Raw genomic sequence first — 8574 nt, 5'->3', positions numbered from 1 at the left:
AATTTCCTTTTTTTTTTAAAAGCAATAAAAATGCAATCTTTTTTCCACTACTGTAGTCGCATTAGCGACTACTTCAATGTCAGTCACAAATCTCGGTTGCAAATTAGTGTTTTTCTAGTAGTGGCCTATTAAGAAAATACTAAATTCTATTCAAAAATACATAGCATGACTGAACAACCCTTAATTAAGTATTTAATGTGAGGAGTAAGAAAACTTTTTAGGGATATGTACATAAGGGTAATTTTGTAAAAACAAATTGAATTCTTTCTTGATTAGATAAATAGACACTTATTTTGAACCAAAATAAAAAAAAAAGTAAATTGGTCACTTATTGTGGACCGGAGGAAGTAGTTTACGGTAAGAATATATAGATGGCTTTAATTTTGAGAGATCTAGTTGCAGTATCATTCTCATATATTTAATTTCGTTAAGTTTTATGATAAAACTTTTATCCTTCTTTGTGTAATGAATTCTGGCGGCAGTTATTCAAAAGTTTGATACAATTTGACAATGCATTAATTGAGGACATGCCTCTTTATTACCATGTTGGATATGATGTTTAATCGATAAAAATTTACTTGCACCGAGTATTTAATTATGCATAAGAATATTTTCTTGTTAAACAATTATAGTGCCATTTATAAAATTTGTGGAAGAAGACTAAAATTATTTATAACGACAAGTTGATCATACAATTGTGACAAATTTGTGATGGAATCCATCAATGTGGCCAAAATTTGTGATGGTAGCTTTTTCCTTTTATATGGATTATTAATTTTCCTAATGATGTTTAAGAAATTAATATCAAGTTGCGTATAGCTCTAACATGTATTTTAAAATTCTCCAATTTGACCTTGAACTAATTCTTTCGTGGAGGAAACCTAAGAATTTATGATGAAAGAATATAGTTCAACACTTCAACGGAAGAAATTCAAAAATAGCTAGATTTACAAGTGGTCATTTAAAAATAGCCAAAATTTCAAAAGTAATTGAAATTTAGCTACTTTTCATGTAAAGATAAATCTGAACGAAAACACTGTTCAAAATCCAGAAAAATACTCTAGTATAATATACCGGTCCAGCATAATATACTGGAGATTGGAACACCGGTGCTCCAATCTCCGGTATATTATACTGAAACTTTCCACGTGTTGGAGTTCTAGCATAATATGCTGGAAGTTCTGTTGGGCACATGCCCATGTTGTCCAGCCAAAGGCCCAATGGCCTAATCCTATTCTCTTTTGGTTTCCAATCCTATTTGGAATTGGATTCGGTTTATTCCTATTTTGAGTGGGTTTTGACTTTAAAAGAAAGCACCACTCATGATCTATAAATAGGACAACCTTGGAGAATTATTATATGCTCATTGATACAAGTCTTTAAAAGACTTAAGCACATAAGAGTGGTTCAGAGAGAGCTTTCATCAAGAGAGAAGAGAGAAAAAAAGTATTTGTTTTGCTGCAGATTTTTATTCCGACCAGCCAACTTCAAATCACGTTTTCGGTTCGTTAACCGTTGGATCGGGCTGAAATTTTGACGGAGTGTTCGTAACATCTTGGTATTGGATTTGAACGGTGGAGATCGGATTTGGAGGCTCGTAGCATCTGATTTCGAGCCTCAAACAACAGCTTCGTTTTGTGGATTATACTCTTTCTTCAATTGATTAGTTGTTGCTCTTATTGCTGTTGTTGCTTCGTGTTTGCCCTTGTTGTGTAGCCAATTTGGAGAACTTTTGTAACCCTCTTATTGTTATAGTGGAGCTTTTTGGATCTTTGTGATCCCGTGGTTTTTACCTTCGATTTGAAGGGTTTTCCACGTTAAAATTTGGTGTTCTTTATCTTCTTTATTTTCGGATTTGCCTCTTCCTCGACATAACAAGTTCATACATAGGTGCACCGATCTACAGTATATTATGCTGGAACTTTCCGTGTTGCAGCAAAATAGTGGCTATTTTGCAATAATTTTGCAAATGCTGGCTATTTTTGAATGACCAGTCTGAAAACTGGCTAGCCCGTGCTATTTAGTGAGTTTGTAACCTACTATATAATTAACGTACCAAAAAAGTAGAGACGGTTGTAATGCATAATTTACAGGTTTATTCGAATTCAACAACTTTGAATAAAACCTTGTACAAATACTAGATTACGAATCTAGTAATTAAATTAAATGTAATGTTGTAAATTAAATCAGATTCCGAATCCTTTTCCTTCAAAGATCATGGCTTCACCATATATTATCAACAACTGGACGTTTCGACTAGTCAATAGTCATTAACTAATAAGAGATATATATCATAGTTTTGTGGTTGTAAAACTGTGTTACTGAGACATGACTTGTCGCTTTTTATTAGCAGTCGATTAATTATATCATGTACAATGCATCTAATTCCACACATGACACATCTAGTCAAACATGATATTAATTAAGTTTAAATGTTATGTACTAATCTTGTATAAATTTTTATACCATTTGGTAAGTTGATATACAATAACATGTAATTCGATCTTCACAATAAATTTGTTATGGTAACTTGAAAACATGACATGTTGTAGGATCATAGCAAAATTATTTATGCCGTACAGTTATTGCATGAAACTTTTCTTTCGCTTCGTTTTCTTATTGCCTTGACGTTGTTACTGTTTATTGCTACTACTTTCGTTCATCTCTCCTTGAGCCGGGTTTGTCGAAAACAATTCTCTACCTTCTCAAGGTAGAGATAAGGTCTGTTATACACTACCCTTCCTAGACCCCACTTATAAATTATATCGAATTTAATTTGCTGTATTATTGCATGAAACTTAAACCTAGCTATTAGTAATTATTCATTATTTCTAGATGTAAAAAGCCTCATATTAAGCTACCCCATTGAAATGTGACGTAAATTTGATATTGTAATTGAAAGTGGAAAATTTTGCCAGGAGCGCGACATTCTTTATATCTTGTCGATCTTAATATATCTAGAATACTTTTAATCTCGTGGGTGATGGCCATGCAAATGTCATTTTCTTGAAAGTTTAATATGATATTATGAAAAGAGAAAATACAACCAAATAGTAATATGACACATACTTCAATTATATATTGACGCTTTTCTTCCTATAAAGAAAAAGACAATCTATAGAAAGCTTAGACAATTTTTTCAAAGGGGAATTAAAGTTTACGAGAGAAAATGAGGCGAGCATTTAAAGTATATATATTCATAATGAAAAGAGATAGGAATCTTGAAAAAGATCATGCAACTACTTTTTCTCCAATGGTCTAATAGTATTGATTTGTAATTTTCTCACTGCATCCAAATTTTAACGGATCAAGTTAAATCCTAAATTCAAGATATTACAAGACGACTTTTGAAATCCTAGGAGTCTATTAGGGTTGCTTGGTGGCTATTCTACCAAAACCCTAACTTGGAAGTTACTCTACTCTAACCCTAGGTCACTCCTATAAAAAGGGTTATATTATTCTCTTAGAAAAGGATCTCAAAAAATAGAGATCATCGATATTCCATAAACTCACGGGATACACACAAAGAGATTAAGATGTGACCAGATAATTCTTGATAATCAAATACTTTAAGAAGATCCACAACATACTTTCATGGATATTAGATACATCCAAGGAAGTATGTATCAATCCTACGTTCGAGAAACACGCTGCTCTAGCCCTTGAATCACGAAGATAATAAGGAGAGAAGAATTAAGGATTAATAAAATTACTTTATTCTTTTGATTGCAGTTATTTTTCGTGTGTCGGAAATTCACTGCAAACACTCCCGTTTGCCCAAAAAAATTGGAAGCTTAATTTTTTTTTTCAATTTTTTTTTGCTTGTAGCTTTTAACTATATTTAGGCGGATTTTGAAAATAAAATCTTCAAATCCCAAAAACAACTATAGACTATAGAGTAGTTTTTGAAGTTTTCTATTCACAAACTTCAAACTCTTATCAAGTAAAATGCATGTCCAAACACATTTTCAACTTTCAAAAAACCATTTTTCATCACATCTTCAAAAGCTCATTTTTTTCAAGTTTTACACAAATCTATGTCCAAACGCTAGCTTAATATTCTTAGATTAAAATTTAATTAATGTTTGATCTTAACACGATAATATAAGTTTGATCTTAATTCAGATTCAAGATCCTTGTACATGCATATGCTTGGAAAAAATAATGGAAATTGTCAAGAAGATACACTACTATTCTTAAGAGCATGCAGACAAATAAAAAGTAGTGGAAGAACATTAAACAGCAATGTCAACAAAGTTCAAAGCAATTTCACATTATAATATATGATATAGTAGAAAGAAATAATGAGAATATAAAGAAAATATATTGTCAGAGGCCGAGCCTGAATTTCAATCTTATAAGTTCTTAATTTAGAATGATGAATAAGTGTACTTTAAATTTAATATTCATATATATTTTATAAATTTTTAATATAAATATATTATTTGAGTAAAAGTTACCTGATTCTCCTGTATCCGTAACCGGGCTACTAGTTCCTCTCCTGTATATTGTCATCTCTAATGACTAGACATCTCAAAAGTCAACTAAGAGTTAGAGGATTGAAAATAAGTCGCCAAATTTGGCCGTGACATGGAAACATCTACCTAAAATTTGGTGAATGATTGACGAAATTATATAATACGAATTTATGGTCAAACATTGTAAGCAGACGTCTAATGCGAAATGTCAGATAGCCTACCCTACGTACGAAAAGAAACTAATTAGTAGTAACTAATTCAGGCATAATCTCTCTTCTAGATGCATAGTGGACATGAATACAGGGCGGAGCTAGAAGACTGACTACGGTTCAGTCGAATCAATAAATATCGTCCAAATAATGTATTTGTGTTAAAAGATTTATTAAATATATGCAATATTAAATTCAAAACCCAACTATTAATACTTGAAATCGTTATTCTAAAATTCAGAATACATAAAGTTGAAATTATAACTCCGTCCTACTGACTTAACGTATTCGATTTAATTACTTATGCACTTTGTTTTAAAAGGCAGAATTGGGACTCGCCCGGGGCTCGCGCCGGGCGAAGCACTCGTAAAACGTCCCTGGGCTTATGTGTGGGGCTTAGTTCCGTGAGACTTACGCCTCGGCCATCGAGGCTTACGCCCCGGTCGCGCCCAACGCCCAGCGTACTGGGCTCGCCTGATAGAACTTTATGCAATTGTATGTAACCAACCTTGTAAATCCTCAAATTTTCTTAATAAATCGTTTGACTGTTCAAAATTACTTTTTTCTTAATCATAAATCATTAAGTTGAGAGTATTTTATGTCATAATTAAAATAAAAATTATTCCACATTATCTACCAAAACTGTTATGATAGTTAATTATAAATAAATCTTTCATTTAAAAAGTATTTATTTATTAACTTTTGTTATGTCTTTACAGTATAATAGTCCATAAATTTTTTTACAATTATTTTTCTAAATATTTTTTTTTTTTACGTTTACGAGATATAATACTTATTATTTTAATAGCTCAGTATTAGCTAGTAACTATTTACAAATAATTAGTTATCATGGTATTGTATGGTGAATTATGTGACACTTTATTAACTTGTTGAAACTTAAAAATAAATGATGCTAGAGAATCATATTTAAATTGTGATATTTTTATATAAATTCTCTTTCGAATAGAAAATGTATTAAATAAAAGGAGTATTTTAAGAAAAATATCAAATTATAATATCGAAATTCTTTCAAGATTCAATACTCCTTAAGAGATACATCTAAGATTTCGTATCGAATACATTATTTTGATGTTTGGGTTGTAACGACGTTACAGTTAATTTGCATATGATATATGTCATACTTTTCGTATTATTCATAGTTGAATTTTAATTTATAAATATTTTAAATGGATTATTTCTTATAGTTTTGTGATTTTGATGTAATTTGTATAATTATTTTTTTATTTTAAACTATTTTAAAATTCTTGTAATTAGTAAAATTTACGTGGAACTTACGTCTGATGTCTCAAGGCCTACGCCTCGCCTCGTCAGAGGTAAAACGCCCCGCCTTTTAAAATATTGCTTATGCTAACGTACTTTTAACTTTGTTTCAATAACAAATTAAACCAAAATGATATTTACCGTGCATTACATATCGACATATTCTATGGCCTGAAGATGTTATATGTTCTAATTATCCCATAAGTAGGTCAAGAAGATCAACTAAATAATGGATAAAGTCTCTTTATGTAAGCCAAATCCGCCACTAATTCGCATCATTAATCAACAAAACCCATATAGAAAACACAAAAATATATTGAATTCAATAAAAGTTGTCAAAGATTAACCTAGCTAGTTTAGTCCTAAAAAAAATTCCTCGTTTCATACTACATTCAAATGGCATATTACGAGTCTTTGCTAGTGTTTGGCTCAAAAATTATCGTGTGCTTTATGAGTGCAAAACAATACAAATAAGTTACGGAAAAATCATAGCAAATCGTAATAATCCATTGGACCAAGCGAAGAACATGAAAATAAGTACTCAAGGTTAAGAGAAGTAATCTTAACAGCTTTTATTGACAATATTGGTTTGGTCTGCCTCTCCATGAAGAGGTTCAGAGCCTTACAATGGTGTTTTCTCTTCCCATAAGATGGGTATCTTTTTCTCTTCTCTCTCTCTCTTGTGAATAGTGGTGAAGAAGCAGCCCCCTTTCTAGGGCTTCCGCTCTTAGTATATATAGATGTGAGCTTCATGAGCTGGCAATAAATGGCCGTGGCCATGCTGAGGTTCCGTCCCCATGGGGGAATGAATGGGCCGTGCCCTCGTAGATTAAATCGGACAAGAGTCGAATCCTGTTATGAATAAGTGGCCATACCACTTATTAATTATGGATTAGTTCAAGACGAGATTAATTCCGTTAATTACCGTGAGATCGGATTCTGACCCATACAGTTAGTCCCTCCGCTTATTGAGGTCGTGTTTCGGCCGAGCTCGATGAGCAGACTTCATCGATTGTGATTCGAAAAAAACTCGAATAAGGGGGTCGACTTATTGACGGCGGTGGCCTTAGCCGTTTACACGTTGGAGATGGCCGTAGCCTTTCATATATTGGAGAGCCTTTCATACATTAGAGGTGGCCGTAGCCTTTCATATATTGGGGATGGCCGTAGCCTTTCATATATTGGGGATGGCCGTAGCCTTTCATGTATTGGAGAGCCTTTCATACATTAGAGATGGCCGTAGCCTTTCATATATTGGGGATGGCCGTAGCCTTTCATATATTGGGGATGGCCGTAGCCTTTCATATATTGGGGATGGCCGTTCATACATTAGAGGTGGCCGTAGCCTTTCATATATTGGGGATGGCCGTAGCCTTTCATATATTGGGGATGGCCGTAGCCTTTCATATATTGGAGAGCCTTTCATACATTGGGGATGGCCGTAGCCTTTCATATATTGGGGATGGCCGTAGCCTTCCATATATTGGGGATGGCCGTAGCCTTTCATATATTGGAGATGGCCGTGGGGAATGAGTATGCGCCGGGTACGTATTTGGTCACGTCCAGAATTTTGAAGGCGTACGGCACATTCTTTCAGCGTTCGCAGGCCGTTGCGATTATTCTGACGGCGGGACGTTGGCGGATGGCTGAGAAGCCGCTTCGCGGAGCTTGTCACAATGACGCATGCTTCGGCAGAACCGAACCGTTTTACGGTTGGTCGTGCAGTTAATGATGGCTATTGGGTTTCGCGAAAGCCATTTATGTTGCCTATAAAGGTGGGTTGAGGCATTCATTTCTCATATCTTCATTGTTCATCTGAGAGAGATTCTGAGGAAACTTTTTCATTCTGCTAATTCATCTTCTCCTTTCTTTCCTTTGATTGTGATAACCTTTGTCTTGCCCACCGAATTCTATCCCTTTCTCTTTAGTAGATCAACAATGGCAGGCAGTTCTTCCCCCGATGCTCTTCCGATAGATCTTCCGGTAGTTGAAGGGCCACCTCCGGCAATGGGAGGTGCAGAACAGATCGAGACTGGAGAAGTTCCGTCGGTTGACGTCGTAGTTCCTCGGCCCGGAGGTCTGGCGATTGATTTCACTGTCGACGGTGGAGAGGACCCGGTGGATGAAGCCCCGTTAATGGGGGAGATTGGGGTGGCCCGATTACGGGAACAGGGGGTCATTCCCACCCATGCAGACATCGTTCTCGCTAGAAGCGAGGAGAGGGTCCACACCGACCGCAGGGGATACTGCGTTTTTTTACGCCTTTCCTTTCAGGTTGGGGTTCAAGATCCCGCTCCCAATGCTGGTGGTGGATTTCTGCCGTTATTACGGGGTGTGCCCGGGTCAGCTCACTCCTTCCCTCTACAAATTGTTGGCAATGTTCATCAAGTACGCGGAATTGGCCCGTAGGGAGGTCACGCTGCAGCATGTGCTTAGTCTCTACGCTCCCCAGAGAGTCCGTGGCACCATGATTCAGGCGTGCCCTCGTGGGTCGAGAGGCCTGGTCATGAGATTGGATGATGAGGTCGACCCTCGCCCTTTCGAGCACTTCTTTTATATCAGGACCAAGCATCTGGGTGGCGGATGCTACGTGGGTTCCCAGAGGC

This window comes from Nicotiana attenuata, unplaced genomic scaffold (genome assembly GCF_001879085.1).
Source record: "Nicotiana attenuata strain UT unplaced genomic scaffold, NIATTr2, whole genome shotgun sequence".
Taxonomy (NCBI): Eukaryota; Viridiplantae; Streptophyta; class Magnoliopsida; order Solanales; family Solanaceae; genus Nicotiana; species Nicotiana attenuata.
The sequence above is the reverse complement of the archived record's forward strand: the minus strand, read 5'-3'. Positions refer to the sequence as shown.